At 36.0% G+C, this 18,017-nt stretch overlaps 1 non-coding gene across 1 annotated transcript; it reads right to left on the bottom strand.

Moving 5' to 3' along the window:
- Positions 1-267: 267 nt before the first annotated feature.
- On the bottom strand, positions 268-373 carry LOC131219673 (small nucleolar RNA R71). The gene has a single exon (XR_009158319.1). It is a non-coding gene; the product is annotated as a small nucleolar RNA R71 (small nucleolar RNA).
- Positions 374-18,017: the final 17,644 nt, after the last annotated feature.

Here is an 18,017-nt window from a genome sequence, read left to right as displayed (position 1 = left end):
TTTAGATCTTCTTTTAGTTCTAGTTCTAGTTATTTCAGAATACATACAAGTTTAATCTTAGTGGATTCGACCTCGATCTTACCGAGTTATTACTACATCGCAACCCTACACTTGGGATTGTGAACAAGTTTTTGGTGCCGTTGCCGAGGACTACGGCTAGAAAAGGCTAAGTCATGATTAGATTTATTAAGATCAAGGTCCATTGGCACATGGGTTGAGATGACAAGGGAGTTCATTAAAAAGTTCTTTCCCTATCATAAAACAAATAACTTAAGGAAAGAAATCATGAATTTTGAGCAAAAAGAGGATAAGACCTTCTTTCAATGTTGGGAGTGATTTAAGGATCTCAAAAATTCATGTCCACAACATGGCTACGAAACATGGTGTATAACAAGCTTTTTCTATGAGGGTTGACCTCACCCATGCGCCAATTTGTGGAGATGATGTGTAATGGGGAATTCATGAATAAGGAAGCCGATGATGCGTAGGATTATTTTAATAAACTTATTGAGAACGTGCAATAATGGGATACCTCCACACGAACGCCCCTCATGGGCCCCAAATAACATGGGTCGCTCACCCCAAGTCTGTCCTTGCATCCTATAGGCTACCCCACTTGAGTCCAGCGTGAAATGCGCATTAATCACCCCCAGTGAGGAGTCTTGAACACAAGACATCTCCCGTGGGCCCCAAATCACATGGGCCACCCACCCCGAGTGTGTCCCCACATCCCATGGGCTACCCCTCTCGAGCCGAGTGTGAAAATGCCCCTGCATTAGATGATGTGTAATGGGGAATTCATGAATAAGGAAGCCGATGATGCGTGTGATTATTTTGATAAACTTGTTGAAAACGTGCAATAATGGGATACCTCTTCAAGAATTACACTTCTAAGCCTATTCAATCAAAGAAAATGGGAGGAATTTATATTCTAAAATAGAAAGATTATATAAATGCAAGAGTGGCCAAACTCACAAGAAAAGTCGAGGCCATTAAACTTAAGAAGGTGGAACCCGAAAAGACTGAGGAAGTTGTTTGTGGTATTTGTGCTTGTAACATACATACAACTGAGAATTGTCTAACAATTCCTGCTTTTCAAGAGATATTGAATGAGAAATCAAATGCCGTATACAACTACCAAAAACCTTTCAGTGAACCCACCTCAAATACATATAACTCAAGCTGGAGGAACCATCCAAACTTCAGTTGGAGGAACGGACAAATGGCTACTCCTCAAGGGTTCCTTAACCAATTTCTGAATCAAATGAAACCTTAAGAGGATCCAGTCTGAAAACATATACAAAACCAAGAGCTTTTTAATTAGGGTATGCTGCAAGGCTTTCAAGACCTTACAAAGGCCATACAAAGGCTTGAAACAAAAAATTCTATTGGGGAGAAAGGGATCCTTCCAGCTCAGCCTCTCCCCAATCCAAAACAACAATATGAAATCAGTGACCCAAACTCTTCAAAACAGATGGAGCAGGCTAAGTCTATCACCACTCTTAGGAGTGGGAAGACAATTGACATATTTATTCCAGTAAGAGCTAAAAAGCCTAAGGACCCGAAAATAGATGAGAATGATAGACCTAACAATGCTCCACATGGGTTAGAATCAGAACCTCAAAGTAAGCCGATTGCGCCATTCCCTCAACGATTGATTGCACCAAAACTCCTCTCTAACTCTCAAGATATTCTAAAGGTGCTTAAGCAAGTGAAGGTCAATATCGCTCTATTGGGTGTCGTTAAAAAAATCCCTTCATATGTCAAATTTCTAAAAGATTTATGTACAACCAAAAGACGACAAAACATACAAAAGAAAAAAAAATTTGACAGAAAAAGTGAGTGACATCCTCAAGTAAGATGTGTCACAAAAATACAAAGATCCCGGTAGCCCAACCATCACTTGTGTAAATGGGAACCAGCGGATTGAGAATGTACTTCTTGACTTGGGGGTAAGCATAAATCTGATCCCGTACTCAGTTTACAAACAATTGGGTCTAGGTGAATTAAAACCCACCTGGACCACATTACAACTTGTCGATCACTCGTTTCATGTACCAAGATGGATGATTGAGGATGTGTTGGTCCAAGTTGATAAATTCTACTATCCAGTAGATTTTATTATCCCGAATACTCAACCCATCATAGATGTGAGTACTCAAATACCCGTCATTCTTGGTCGCCCATTCCTTGCTACATCAAATGCTATCATTAATTATAGGAATGAAATTATAAATTTATCTTTCAAAAATATGACATTAGAGCTCAACATCCTTTTTAAGATGAACAAACAGCTAGAGAATGATGACGATAGCCACGACATTAACATGATCGATTCATTCGTGGAAGATAGAGCATTCCTGACTCTATACTCTGACACTCTAGAGAAGTGCTTAGCCCACTCCCCTGATTTAGATGATGACATGATTAAGGAGATGGATGGCTTGCTTGATGCTATGCCGATACTTGAAGTGAACCGGTGAAGGAAACAATTTAAAAAATTGCCCCAAACTGATGTAGTGCCTCTACCGTCTAACCTCAAAGCACCGAAGCTTGACCTAAAACCTTTACCCGCCAATCTTAAATATATATATATATATTTAGGTTAAGATGTGACATACACAGTGGTGATCTCTTCCCACCTTGAGAAAGAAAAAGAGAGTCTGCTCAATTTCCACTCTCATTGAGCATAAAGGAGCTCTTGGATGGTCAATTGCAGACCTCAAGGGAATTGACCTTTTAATTTGTACTCACCGCATTCATCTTGAAAAGGCCAAGCTATATGTCCTAGAGGGGGGGTGAATAGGACAATGCCAAATAAAAACTTATAACAGCGGAATTTAAAAGTAAATGATAGCCAAAGTAAATTACAATGCAGTAAATTAAAATGACCTCAAAATTCAGATCTTGAGAGGTTGATACAAACGTTGTTCTAAGGACAACCTTACACCAAAAACAGAGTTTATGGTAGGACAACCTTATTTCTAGAAAGGTCTTTGTATCAAGTCTCAAATCGAAGAGGAATACAGAATTAAATACAAACTGAATTGAAATAACTTGTAATTAAAAATGTATTGTTCTAGGGACAGCCATACACCATAAAAATGGCAGGGCAACCTTGCTGGAACAACTTTCAAATGAAATTGAAAATCAAGCTTATAAAGGAATAGCAGAAAGTAAATTCTAAGCTATTACAACATTCTCACAAAGCTTGAAATAATTACAACATTCACCACCATACATACATCCCACAAAAGGAATAAAAAAATAGAAGAATAGATCAATCAACCACAACTCAAAGGTTTATAGTGGTTCGCCTGTGTGTTCACCAACTGTTATCCAACAGCCACACAAAAAGCTACTCCACTCCTAATATCCTCACACAGGGGATATTAGCGTTCACTAAAGATAGGTTTTCCCAGGTTCACCCAAAACCCTTACAATTGTGTCTTTGTCCGTGGGCTTACACAATTAAAAAACCCCACTTCTGAGTTTTCCTGGCTTTCCTCAGATAACCAATATAACAAGATTTTTACGGCAAATCTTGAAAGAAACCAAAATAATAGAAAGGAATTTACAATATGTAAAATACGAATATCTTCTTCATTGTAGCCGGTAGAACCAAATCAAAGTAGATGATTGAATGTCCAAGTTCAATGTCCAGTACTCGATTACAATGGTTCTAATTCTAATAGATTTTAAATTAAACCAAATAGGGCTTGCCTTAATTGATTTTGATTCCAAAGAAAGGGAATAACAATTCCTCTTTTCAAATCAGATTGGAATAGTAGAAACAAAATCAATTAAAATAAAGCTAAGGAAAGAAGATATTAAATAAGCACACTTAGCTTGGATGGAGCACAGAATTATCTCTCAGAAGTTCGACGAAGATTGGCTTGAATACTATAATTAAATCGATGATTTCTTCTGAGATTCGTGCACTATTTATAGGTGAAAAGATCTTGTCTTCGACTGGTCTAGAGTGCTCTACGACTAGTCGAAGCTCTAGCAGATATTTGAAAAATTCGGCGGGATATGCTCGGACCGTTCTACGACTGGTCATAGGTCACCTACGATCTCCTTCGACGTCTACGACTAGTCGTAGGACCTGCAAAGGTTGGACTTCGAGTCGTAGATTGTACGACCGGTCGAAGATCGGTCGACACTGGTTCCTACGATCGGTCGAACAGATTCTGGACTAGTCGAAGGCTAGATTTTATCCGGAATTTGTAACAAACTTACGACTGGTCGAGGAATTTCTTAGACTAGTCGAAGCAAGTCTAGGACTAGTCGAAGAAGACCTAAGACTAGTCGAAGAACAGACCAATCACATGTAAAATAATAATCGACTTATGTATCCGAAATGACCTACTTCTAAGGTCAACCTATGGTCAAACAAACCTCAATCATGAAGTATGGACATTGAAGCATTAGGAACAAGTGACCTTGAAGTATCGAGCCTTGAAGTCTTGATGTAGTTGAACTCTTCATGTAACTCAATCTTGAAAGTGGCTTGAGTTTCAGCTTGAGTCTTGAGTTCAGCTTGACTTTCAACTTGAGTCTTGAGTTCGGCTTGAGTCTTGCCTTGTACTTTCTTTTTCTTTTCAGCTTGAGTCTTGTGAGCAGTTCTTGTAGCTTGAGTCTTGTGAGCAGTTCTTTCATTCAAAATCTTGAGTCTTGTACTTGAGAGCTTTGCTTGTTGTGAGCTTAGCTTGTTTATGAATGTTGATCCTTGAGAGAGCTTCACTTATGCAAGTTATATATAACAGAGTATAATAGTGATTTTGGCACCACAAATTTGACAACAAACAGGGATAGAAACTATAGCACTTACAATCTCCCCCTTTGTCAAATTAGTGACAAAACACATAACCATAATAAACAAAAGTAAAATAACTGGTTAACACCTGCAAATATTCAATATTCAACATTCAACCAGTTCCAACATTCAACCATTATCATTCAACAAGATCAAACATATACTCCCCCTAACACCCCCTGGGTAACATAACCACTGCTACTCCCCTCACACAATCACATTAAGAACAAACCATTCTCCCCCTTTTTGTCACAATATGACAAAGGAGAACTAAATAAAGGAAGTCATGAGAGGAAACATGAGGAAATAAGAGAATAAGAGGAACTCAAGATAGCATCACATATATCTAGCATTACATCAAGAACAAATATTCAGCATAATACATAAATAGAATCCAACTCATACCCAAGCAAATAAGTGCTAAGAAGAAAGTTATTACAGACAAAAAAGACTCATAAAAACTACTTAGAATTAGAACTTGATGAAGGAGCAGGAATAGAAGGATCAAGTTGGTGCATGCCTTTGTTCAAGCGCTTTAGATATTTGCGCATGTATTTGAATTGCAAATCATGAGCAATAGACATGTTCTCCAACTTAACATTAATATTCTCAACTTTATCTTCTAATGCACTCAGACGTGCATCAACATCGGATGGTACAAAATCCTGGATCATTAGCTGAGTCAGAATCAAGTTCCTCAAAAATATCATCCATATTAATATCAACACCAGCTTCTTCAGGATCACCACCAACACCACCACCTTGTTCGAAGCGGATCCAACTTCATCTTATTAATATTTGTATTGTTGAAGATCGATGATGGATAGGTGCTTCATCAACAGCATATCGACTAACATATGAGTAGCCAATACGATCATAAAGTATGTAAATGGAATGTCACTATGACCAGGATGGAGACGGTGAAGAATAAAATGACAGATTAAGGATGGCAAACAAATCGAGTACCATTTGAGATAGCATAGATACCATTTGAAGTGAAACCCGTGCTCCACGGCTGGTCGTGGGTATTTACGACCGGTCGTAGTACGATTGATCGTGTATACTCACGATTGGTCGTACAAACCCCAAAAATTCAATTTTACTTGCAATTTAAATAAAAAATAGAAATTCAATCTAGCAAATATATACAATATTATACAAGAAGGCATAAATTATCAATTTAAAATGCACATGCCAAGATCAAATTTCATCTTTTTGAACCTGCTTTTATCAAGAGGTTTTGTGAAAATGTCAGCTCGTTGATCTTCAATAGGAATATATTCTAGAGATATAACTTTTCTTCTACTAATTCCCTTATATAATGAAATCTAATGTCAATATGCTTAGTACGAGAATGCTGTTATAAGTTTTATTTTATCGCACTGGAATTATCACAATGTAATAACATAGAATCTGTTTAATTCCATAATCACTTAGCATTCGTTGCATCCAAACAAGTTGTGTACATGCATTACCGGCTCTCCAGTTGTTGAAAGTGATATAGAATTTTGTTTCTTACTAAACCAGGAAACTAGACAATTTCCAATAAAAACAACCACCACCGGTTGATTTTCTATCATCTAGATTACCAGCCAGTCAGCATCGAGTACCCAACTAATTGGACATTGGTTTCATGAGGATACCGAGACCGAGATTTACATTACTTGCGACATATCTAATAATTCGCTTGACAATCAAGTGAGATTCTTTTGGATCGATTGATATCTTGCGCAAATACCAACACTTAGAGAAATATCGGGTCTACTAGCAATTAAATATAACAAACTACCAATCATACTTCGATAAAGTTTTGAGTCAACATTTTTACCATTAGAGTCTTTTGATAGTTTCAGGGTAGTACTCATAGGAGTATCGAAATTCTTGCCATTCTCAAATCCAAATCTCTTGATTAAATTCAAGGCATACTTAGATTGAGAAATGAATATTCCTTTAGGTTGTTGCTTTACTTGCAATCCAAGGAAATAAGTCAATTCCCCAACCATGCTCATTTCAAACTGTGATTTCATCAAATCTGCAAACTCAGTAGTCAAGTTAGTACAAGTTGATCCATAAATGATATCATCAACATAAATCTGTACCATTAAGATATGATCATTATGTTTTTTAACAAACAGAGTTTTATCAACAGATCCCATTTGAAAATTATGAGTTAAAAGAAATTTTGTTAGTTTCTCATACCATGCCCTAGGTGCTTGTTTTAATCCATAAAGTGCCTTTTTAAGCCGATATACATGATTAGTATTTTTGGGATCTTCAAATCCCATTGGTTGTTCAACATAGACTTCTTCATGTAAATCGCCATTTAGAAAAGCACTTTTCACATCCATCTGATAGATCTTTATCTTTCTAAAACATGCAATGGATATAAATAGTCTGATAGATTCAAGACGTACATTGGTGCAAAGGTTTCATCGAAATCAATCCCTTCAATTTGAGTATAACCTTGTACCACCAGTCTAGCCTTGTTTCTAATTATATTTCCACATTCATCAGACTTATTTTTGAAAATCCATTTTGTTCCAATGATGTGTTTATCTTTAGGTCTTGGTACGAGATACCAAACATCATTTCTTATGAATTGGTTGAGTTCATCTTGCATCGCAACAATCCAGTTCTCATCAGTAAGCGCTTCTTTTACGTTAGATGGTTCAATTTGGGATGTAAAACATACATAATTACATATATCCTCAAGTTGTCTACGGGTGCGAACACCGGTGAGAGGGTTTCCAAGAATTTGTGTGGTTAGATGATCTTTAACAGTCCTCAACTCAGAATCAGTTTGATTCGATGAAGTATCAGGTTTATCAATGATTAGTACTTCATCATTATCTGAATTAGAGATTGGTGTGTTTAAGTGATCATCAATGACAACATTAATGGATTCTTGAATCACACCAGTCCTTTTATTCAGGACCCTATAAGCTCGACTGTTTAAAGAATATCCTAGAAAAATACCTTCATCACTCTTCGTATCGAACTTTCTCCAAATTTTCACGATCACGTAAAATATAGCACTTGTTGCCAAAAACTCGAAAGTATTTAACAGTAGGCTTTTATTGAACTATAATTCGTAAGCCGTTTTATTATTATCTTTTCTAGTGTAGACTCGATTAATAATATAGCAAGCTGTGTTGGCTTCAGCCCAAAGATTTTTAGAGAGCTTCATGCTATTCAACATAACATTAGCCATTTCTTGAAGCACCCTATTCTTCCTTTCTACAATTCCATTTTGTTGTGGAGTTTTGGGAGCAAAGAATTCATGTAATATTCCTTGGTCGGTACAGAACTTCTCAAAATTGCTATTCTCAAATTCAGATCCATGATCACTACGAATTTTACTGATTTGAGAAGATTTTTCAGTTTGAATCCTTTTGAGAACTTTTCTTACTTCTTCAAGGGTTTCAGATTTATCCCTTAAGAAGACTACCCAAGTGAATCTGGTAAAGTCATCGACTATTACCAAGATGTACTTTTTACCACCACGACTTTCCGTTCTGGTAGGTCCTATCAGGTCCATGTGGAGAAGTTCGAGTGGTCTTGATGTGGTATTTGAATTCACCTTTTTGTGTGAGTTCTTTGTTTGTTTGCCTATCTGGCACTCACCACATATTTTATCTAATTTCTGAAGTTTAGGTAAACCTTTTACAAGTTCTCGTTTGCTCAATCGATATAAATTTTGATAATGTATATGTCCAAGAAGTTTGTGCCATAAGTCAGTCTCATCTGTATGGACCATGTAACATGTTTGATTAGATGAGCTGGATTCACTAATAATATAGCAATTTTCAGACGTTCTACGTCCAGTTAATATTACAGAACCCTTATTATTTAATATCTCACAGCTTTGATTAGAAAACCGAACATTATGGTTATTATCACATATTTGAGATATACTAAGCAAGTTGTGCTTTAGGCCTTCAACGTATACAACATTTTTAAACACCGGAAGATTAAAAAGTTGAACCGTACCTTGGCCTATTATCTTGCAGTTGCTACCATCACCAAATGTGACTGAACCATCAGTCATCTCTTTCAGATCGGTGAATAAAGCTTTGTCACCTGTCATATGTCTGGAGCATCCACTGTCTAGGTACCACTTTGAATGACTTGTTGCTTTGAAAGCAGTGTGAGCAACCAAGCAGGTGACTTTAGGAACCCATTTCATAACTGTTTTGGGTTTAGGAACATAGTTGGTCTTCTTTTGTGTATACTTGTAGGAATGACCTATAGAGTTAGATTTTAATAGCTCCTTGAGTAAATCAACTATCTTTTCAGCTAGTGGATTTCGATTCTGATTAAAGTTGACTTGGCTGTTTCTAGGTTTTTGAAAAGTTTTTGAATTTTTTGAAAAATCTTGATAAGTATTTTTCCCTTTTGAGTTTGAGGACTCTCCTTTAACAAACATAGGAGGAGTATACTTTGTTTAGGAGGTAGATTTTTATCATAGCCCAATCCGGATCGATCGCCACATTTTCTTGATCCGGATAAAAGTTTTCTAACTTTGGATCACCTTGGGCATATTTCCATGTGTCCTTTAAACTTAGAAGAGAAGATACTTGTTTTAAGATTCTCAATTTTAGATTTTAAATCAACAATTAGTGAGTTTTGAATTCCAAATCACATTTTGATTTTTTAAAATTATCGAAATTTGTGATTTTTCTAAGACAAGTGAATTCAAAACAATTTTTGAGTTTGGAAAACTTTTCTTTTTGAAGTTTAAGTTTGTGACAATTTTACAACTTTCCTTATATAGGGCATTGTAAGCATCTTGAAGATCATCTTTATTTTTACATTCACTATTCAGATTTTCTTCACTTGTAGAGTCATTATCTGAAAATGTGAATTTGGCTAAAGTCATAAGAGCTTTGACTTCATTGCCCGACTCAGTTTCAGAATCTTCTGATTCAGAAGAACCTTCAGAATCAGATGATTCATCCCATGTAGCCAACATACCCTTCTTCTTGGGTTTGTCCCTTTTAGGACATCTATTTGCTAAGTGCCCATATTCTTGACAGCTGTACCATTGACTAGCTTTCAAAGCTTTTCTAAACTGGAGTCTAAACTTCTTTTTGTCATTTGATTTTTGAAAGTCACCACATTTCGTACTTTTGAAAATTTTGTAAAATTTTTTAGCTAAAAGAGCCATATCATCTTCTGAATCAGAATTTTCTTCTGAATTACATTTAGAAGATTTTAGTGCGATAGATTTACCTTTAGGAGCTTTAAAGTTTAACTCGTAGGTTTGTAGAGAACCAACTAGTTCTTCAACCCTCATATTATCCGTATCACGAAGTTCCTGGATTGCGGTTACTTTAGAATTGAACCGTTCAGGAAGTGAGCGTAGTATCTTTGCACACACTTTACTTTCCGGGATTTTATCGCCAAGACCGCACATTGAGTTTACAATGTCATTCAATCTAGTGTAAAAGTCCATAAACATTTCATTTTCCTCCATATGAATTTCTTCAAATCTGGTTGTGAGGAGTTGGACTTTAGATTTTTGACAATTGTAGTACCCTCGTGTGTCATTTCTAATATATCCCAAGCTTGCTTTGCGGTACAAGAAATGATTCTTTTGAACTCATCCGGTGATAGTGCGCAAGTAATTGCATTTAGTGCTTTAGCATTTGCACTACTCTCACTTTTCTGAAGGGTGGTCCATTGGTAATATGGTGTGGTTTTCATAGATTTTGAACCATCAACCCCAGTAACTTCCATGATAGGAGGATTCCATTCAGTCACTGTGGCTTGCCACACATTTTCATCCATTGATTTGAGGAAGATCCTCATTCTGGCTTTCCAATAAGCATAGTTGGAGCCATCAAAGGGTGGAGGCCTAGTGACTGAAAGGCTATCAAAATTTGACATCTTAAATAGCTTAAATCGTTAGCTCAGGAATTAAATCCAAGAATTAAAAAGGAGCTATTAGGCTCTGATACCACTTGAAAAGGCCAAGCTATATGTCCTAGAGGGGGGGTGAATAGGACAATGCCAAATAAAAACTTATAACAGCGGAATAATAAAGAAAATGATAGCCAAAGTAAATCACAATGCAGTAAATTAAAATAACCTCAAAATTCAGATCTTGAGAGGTTGATACAAACGTTGTTCTAAGGACAACCTTACACCAAAAAACAGAGTTTATGGTAGGACAACCTTATTTCTAGAAAGGTCTTTGTATCAAGTCTCAAATCGAAGAGGAATATAAAAAGAAATACAAACTGAATTGAAATAACTTGTAATTAAAAATGTATTGTTCTAGGGACAGCCATACACCATAAAAATGGCAGGGCAACCTTGCTGGAACAACTTTCAAAATGAAATTGAAAATCAAGCTTATAAAGGAATAGCAGAAAGTAAATTCTAAGCTATTACAACATTCTCACAAAGCTTGAAATAATTACAACATTCACCACCATACATACATCCCACAAAAGGAATAAAAAAATAGAAGAATAGATCAATCAACCACAACTCAAAGGTTTATAGTGGTTCGCCTGTGTGTTCACCAACTGTTATCCAACAGCCACACAAAAAGCTACTCCACTCCTAATATCCTCACACAGGGGATATTAGTGTTCACTAAAGATAGGTTTTCCCAGGTTCACCCAAAACCCTTACAATTGTGTCTTTGTATGTGGGCTTACACAATTAAAAAAACCCCCACTTCTGAGTTTTCCTGGCTTTCCTCAGATAACCAATATAACAAGATTTTTCTGGCAAATCTTGAAAGAAACCAAAATAATAGAAAGGAATTTACAATATGTAAAATACCTGAAAATCTCCTTCGTTGTAGCAGCCCGGTAGAACCAAATCAAAGTAGATGATTGAATGTCCAAGTTCAATGTCCAGTACTCGATTACAATGGTTCTAGTTCTAATAGATTTTAAATTAAACCAAATAGGGCTTGCCTTAATTGATTTTGATTCCAAAGAAAGGGAATAACAATTCCTCTTTTCAAATCAGATTGGAATAGTAGAAATAAAATCAATTAAAATAAAGCTAAGGAAAGAAGATATTAAATAAGCACACTTAACTTGGATGGAGCACAATTATCTCTCGGAAGTTCGACGAGGATTGGCTTGAATACTATAATTAAATCGATGATTTCTTGAGATTCGTGCACTATTTATAGGTGAAAAGATCTTATCTTCGATTGTCTAGAGTGCTCTTCGACTAGTCGAAGCTCTATAAATATTTGAAAAATTCGGCGGGATATGCTCGACCGTTCTACGAGTGGTCGTAGCTCTCCTACGACCGGTCGTAGGTTTGCTTCGACTGGTCGTAGGACCTGCAAAGGTTCGGACTTGAGTCGTAGATTGTACGATCGTCGAAGATCGCGACACTGCTCCTATGATGGTCGAATGCATTCCTGGACTAGTCGAAGGCTAACAGATTTTATCCGGAATATGTAACAAACTTACGACTGGTCGAGGATTTTCTTAGACTGGTCGAAGCAAATCTAGGACTAGTCGAAGAAGACCTAAGACTAGTCGAAGAACAGACCAATCACATGTAAAATAACATTCGGCTTATGTATCCGAAATGACCTACTTCTAAGGTCATCCTATGGTCAAACAAACCTCAATCATGAAGTATGGACATTGAAGCATTAGGAACAAGTGACCTTGAAGTATCAGTCTTGAAGTCTTGATGTAGTTGAACTCTTCATGTAACTCAATCTTGAAAGTGGCTTGAGTTTCAGCTTGAGTCTTGAGTTCAGCTTGACTTTCAACTTGAGTCTTGAGTTCAGCTTGAGTTTCAGCTTGAGTCTTGATTTCAGCTTGAGTCTTGCCTTGTACTTTCTTTTCAGCTTGAGTCTTGTGAGCAGTTCTTTCATTCAAGATCTTGAGTCTTGTACTTGAGAGCTTTGCTTGTTGTGAGCTTAGCTTGTTAATGAATGTTGATGCTTGAGAGAGCTTCACTTATGCAAGTTATGTATAACAGAGTATAATAGTGATTTTGGCACTACAAATTTGACCTCAAGGGAATTGACCTTTTAATTTGTACTCACCGCATTCATCTTGAGGATAATGCGAAAACCTCCTGACAACCCCAACATCAACTTAATCTAAATATGAAAGAAGTGGTTAAGGCTGAGGTAATTAAGTTGTTGGATGTCGGTATCATATACCTTATATCCGACAGTCAATGGTTGAGACCAACTCAAGTAGTTCCTAAGAAGTCTTGAATCACCATCGTAGCCAATGCCGACAATGAAATCATACCAACTAGAGTTACTACTGGTTGGAGAATGTGCATTGACTACAGGAAGTTGAACACTGTCACAAGGAATGACCACTTTCATTTGCCCTTCATTGATTAAATTTTGGAAAGGCTAGTCAGTCACTCTTACTATTGCTTCCTTGACGGATATTCAGGATACAATTAGATAGAGATAGCCTTTGAAGATCAAGAGAAGACAACATTCACATGTCCCTTTGACACCTTTGCTTACCGAAGGATACCATTCAGACTATGTAATGCCCCTGCCACTTTTCAGCGATGCATGTTGAGTATTTTTTCTAACATGTGGAGCAATATTTGGAGGTCTTCATAGATGACTTCTCTATCTTTGGTCCATCCTTCGGCGAGTGTTTGAAAAATCTTAAATATGTGTTGAAGCGATGCAGGGAAAAGAATTTGGTTTTAAATTGGGAGAAATGTCATTTCATGGTTTCTAAGGGAATTGTGCTTAGATACATAATTTTGTCCAAGGGAATTGAGGTGGACAAGGTAAAAATTGATCTTATCTCTAACCTACCTACACCAAGAGCGTACGTGATGTGCGATCCTTCCTATGACACACCGTATTCTATAGATGTTTTATAAAGGACTTTAGTCATCTCTCTCATACTTTATGCAATCAACTTCAAAAGGATGTACCATACGAGTGGAATAAACAATGCCAAGAAGCTTTCACTAAGCTCAAGGGCATATTAACTACCGCACCTATCATGCAGCTACCTGATTGGATCATCCCTTTTGAGATTATATGTGATGCATCTGACTATTCTATTAGCATGGTGTTAAGCCAGAGAAAAGAAAAGAATCCCTACGTTATTCATTATGCAAGTAAAACTTTAAATTCTGCCCAAGTGAACTACTTTACTACGGAGAAGGAACTCTTAGCCATAGTGTTTGTTTTGGACAAATTTAGGTCCTACTTGATCGAATAAAAAATCATCATTTACATTGATCATGCGGCTCTAAAGTACCTTCTTTCTAAGAATGATGTCAGAGCCTGCTTAATAAAATGGATCTTTCTACTCCAAGAGTTCGACATAAAAATACGAGATAAAAAGGGAGTAAAGAACGTAGTAGCTGACCATCTCTATAGGCTTGATCTTCCTGATTTCCTTGAACCGACACCGAAAAATGATATATTCTATAATGAACAATTGTTTAAACTTTCCCAATTACCTTGGTTTGCTGACATTGCAAATTATCTTGCCACAGATTTCACATTGACATATTGGACTGCGCAAGATAAGAAAAAAATTCTTCGCCAAGGTATGCAAGTTCTTTTGGGATGATCCTTATTTGTTTAAATATTGCCCACATCAAATTCTAAGGAGATGTGCGCCGGACAATGAACATCAGAGTGTCATCTCGTTTTGTCACTCTCAGGTCTGTGGTGGTCACTTTTCTACTAAAAAGATCATGGCCAAAATTCTACAGTATGGCTTTTACTGGCCCACTATGTTCAAAGATACTCATGAGTTTTGCAAAGCTTGTGAGCATTGTTAGAAATTGAAAGGATTGTCCCGTAGAAATATAATGTCGCTAAACCTAATTCTTATCATTGAAACATTCGATTGTTGGGGCATCGATCCCATGGTGCCATTCCCCCATTCCTTTGAAAATATTTACATTTTATTGGTAGTAGACTATGTCACTAAGTGGGTCGAAGCGATCCCGTGCCAGAATAATGATTACAAAACGATGATTAGATTCTTAAAAGAAAACATCCTTTCCCGGTTCTGAATGCCTCGGGCCATCATTAGTGATGGAGGTTCACACTTTTTGTAATAGGCCATTTAGAAGTTAATGAAGAAATATAGCATCTCTCATAAGGTAAGCACTCCATACCACTCGTAAACAAGTGGGCAAGCTAAGATTTCTAATAGGAAAATTAAGCAAATTTTGGAAAAAATGGTTAACCCTGACCATAAGGATTGGTCAATCGACTTGACAAATTCTTTATGGGCTTACCGTACAACTTTTAAGAACTCCATCGGAATGTCTTCCTTTAGACTCGTCTATGGGAAAGCTTACCACTTGCCTGTAGAGTTGGAACATAGAGCCTATTGGGCTATTAAAAATCTAAATTTTAACTTGGACAACGTAGGCTCGCTATGCAAACTTCAATTGAATGAACTCAAAGAAATTCAGAATGATGCATACGAGAACTCAAGAATTTACAAGGACGGGATGAAAGTGTTTCATGATCGGAACATCTTTTGGAAATCATTCACATCTGGCCAAAAAGTCCTTCTATACAATTCTCGGTTACATCTTTTTTCACTTTGATCTCGTTGGACCGGCCCTTTCATTGTTACTACTGTTTATCCTCATGGGGCCGTCGAGATAACAAATCTAGTGAATGACAATATTTTCAAAGTAAATGGACATCGTCTCAAGCCACTTGTTGAGAAGTTTGATTCAGAGGACATGTCCATCCCTCTAACTGATCCTGTGTACCAGGATTGACCTTCTAGTCTGATGTAGGTGTAATTATGTTTATTGCTTTCATAAAATTTAGGATTAGGATAGTTTGATTTCAGTTTGTTTAGGCTTTGTGCTAACTCATTTACATGTTAAGAACTATGGAAAAGCTTCAATTCTCCTTCTTCAGGTATTATCTTCCCATCACTTCTCATTTCTTTTTGTTGTCTCATGTGCATTGCATGCTCATATCTTTTACATTGAGGACAATGTAGATTTTAAGTTGGAGGTGTGGATTAGATAAACTAATCAGTATTTTCTTAGTCTTTGAGCAAAAAAAATTGAAAATTTTCAATTTTTCAAATTAAAAACCTATTTGGGAAGTGATAGTTTGTGCACTTAAGAATGCTTTAAGTATGATAATAAGATAGAGATTGAACTTTGAATTGTTGGAATTTGATGAAGTGAGTAGCATATCACTTAAGTTCTCTCATTTAATTGACTAAGAGGAAGTTTGAATATCATGTTAATCTAAGTCACAAGCCACATTCAAATTGCTTTCTATGAATTATGTTAAATTTTCTAATTGTTAGTATGTCTATCATTGATAGATGTTAAGAATTAAGTCTGGAGAATTTTATCCACATTAAAAGATGAAAAGAACCAGTTAAAAAATAGTGAGATCAACAAAAATGTCATGTACGCTACAAGAAAATCCACTTTTACCGATGAAAAAATTCATCACTAAATGACCATTTTTCGTAGGTAAAAACTGTCCAATTTGTTTTTGTCGACATTAGTCCGAATTTTACCTATGAAATTGTTCATAGGTAAGACTTTTACCAACGAAATTTTTCATAGGTAAAAAATTTTGACAAAACTTTTACCGACGAATTGTTTCATAGGTAAAAATGTTCACGAAACTTTTACCTATGGAAATTTTCGTAGGTAAAAATGTTCACGAAACTTTTACGTACGAAAGTTTTCGTAGGTAAAAAAGATCACGAAACTTTTACCTACGCAAAATTTCGTAGGTAAAAACTGTCCAATTTGTTTTTGTCGACATTAGTCCGAATTTTACCTATGAAATTGTTCATAGGTAAAAAAACGTTCTCCTACAAAAATTTTGGTAGATAAAAATGTGATTGAATCTTTTACCTATGAAAGTTTTTGTAGGTAAAAAATGTGGATGAAACTTTTACCTACGAAATATTTCGTAGGTAAAAGCCTCTTTTTTTTCTTAATATTTGTGCAAAAATTCCTAATATCCACCTGTTACAATATATTTCATCATATTCTTCATGATATACACCTATTATGATATATTTCATCATATTCACATTCACATCCATCTAAACACAAACTACGTACATCCATCCAAACATAAACTACATCCATCCAAACACAAACAATCTTATCCACATCACATTCATCCATGCATAAATACATATATGTTTAACATCATAAATAATAATAAAAAAATTTATTCATAGCCTATTTCCTAGTGGGGCTTACAAAATTTAGTGTGGTCAACACGTCACCGAGGTTAGTGTGCACACACACCAAGGTCCTTTACTCATGCCTTCATGGTAGATTCAAAATAGTTTCGATACAAGGTCACAAGTTCAAGTACCCATTGTGGCCGTAAGCGACTTTGGTGTGTGAGTGTGTGTTAAAAGAAAAAAAAAGAAAGAAAATGCTGATTTATCTTTTGGGTTGGGCCTAATGGTACTTGGTGATTTCTCATCCGGTAGAAATTATTATTAGTTATTTTTAGAAAGGTGAGATTAGGCCACTTATAATTATATTAACATGATAAAATGGTGTACGTATATTTATGTAGACACCACAAAATAAATAATCCTATGGAAAAAAAAGAAAAGAAAAAACAAATGAAAAGAGAGAGAGAACATGGGTCTTAGAATAATGTTGGTGATCCTTATCTCCTTTGATGGATTCAAGCTGCATGTGCCCTACAGAAGTTATATGGGTCTTGGAATAATGTTGGTGACAAATCCACCTTGTCTATTAATATTATCATATTATGTTAGGACATGACTCTAAAAATGAGATAAATCCAAATCTCAAATAATTTATGCTATAAGAGATAGTGGAGATGGAAATAGATGCATTGTGATGCTTGAGTATGCTTGCCAACAAAGTAAGATTTTCTTGTTTGTTGCCATGTGATTGGGCTACATTATTATATACTATGTTTGATGTAACAATGATGGCAACGTTAATGATGACTAGGACTTGCAGTCACAATGCAAGAAAATGAGAAATTTCTATTTGTATCAATGGTAAGCAAAGGATCTAGATTCGTGATGCTCATATGTTATCCAAATTGTTTATAAAGTCATTACCACTAAAATAAACTGAAAAAACACAAAAGTTTGCTAATCCTAAACTCTTATATCCCAAAGAAGGTTTGAATGTAGGAGTTCAATCTCTATTCTTATCTCTATTCTTATTTTCCATGTGATTCACTTGAGTATGGATTTACTTC

This window comes from Magnolia sinica, chromosome 11 (genome assembly GCF_029962835.1).
Source record: "Magnolia sinica isolate HGM2019 chromosome 11, MsV1, whole genome shotgun sequence".
Taxonomy (NCBI): domain Eukaryota; kingdom Viridiplantae; phylum Streptophyta; class Magnoliopsida; order Magnoliales; family Magnoliaceae; genus Magnolia; species Magnolia sinica.
This window is presented reverse-complemented; position numbering and strand designations above follow the sequence as displayed.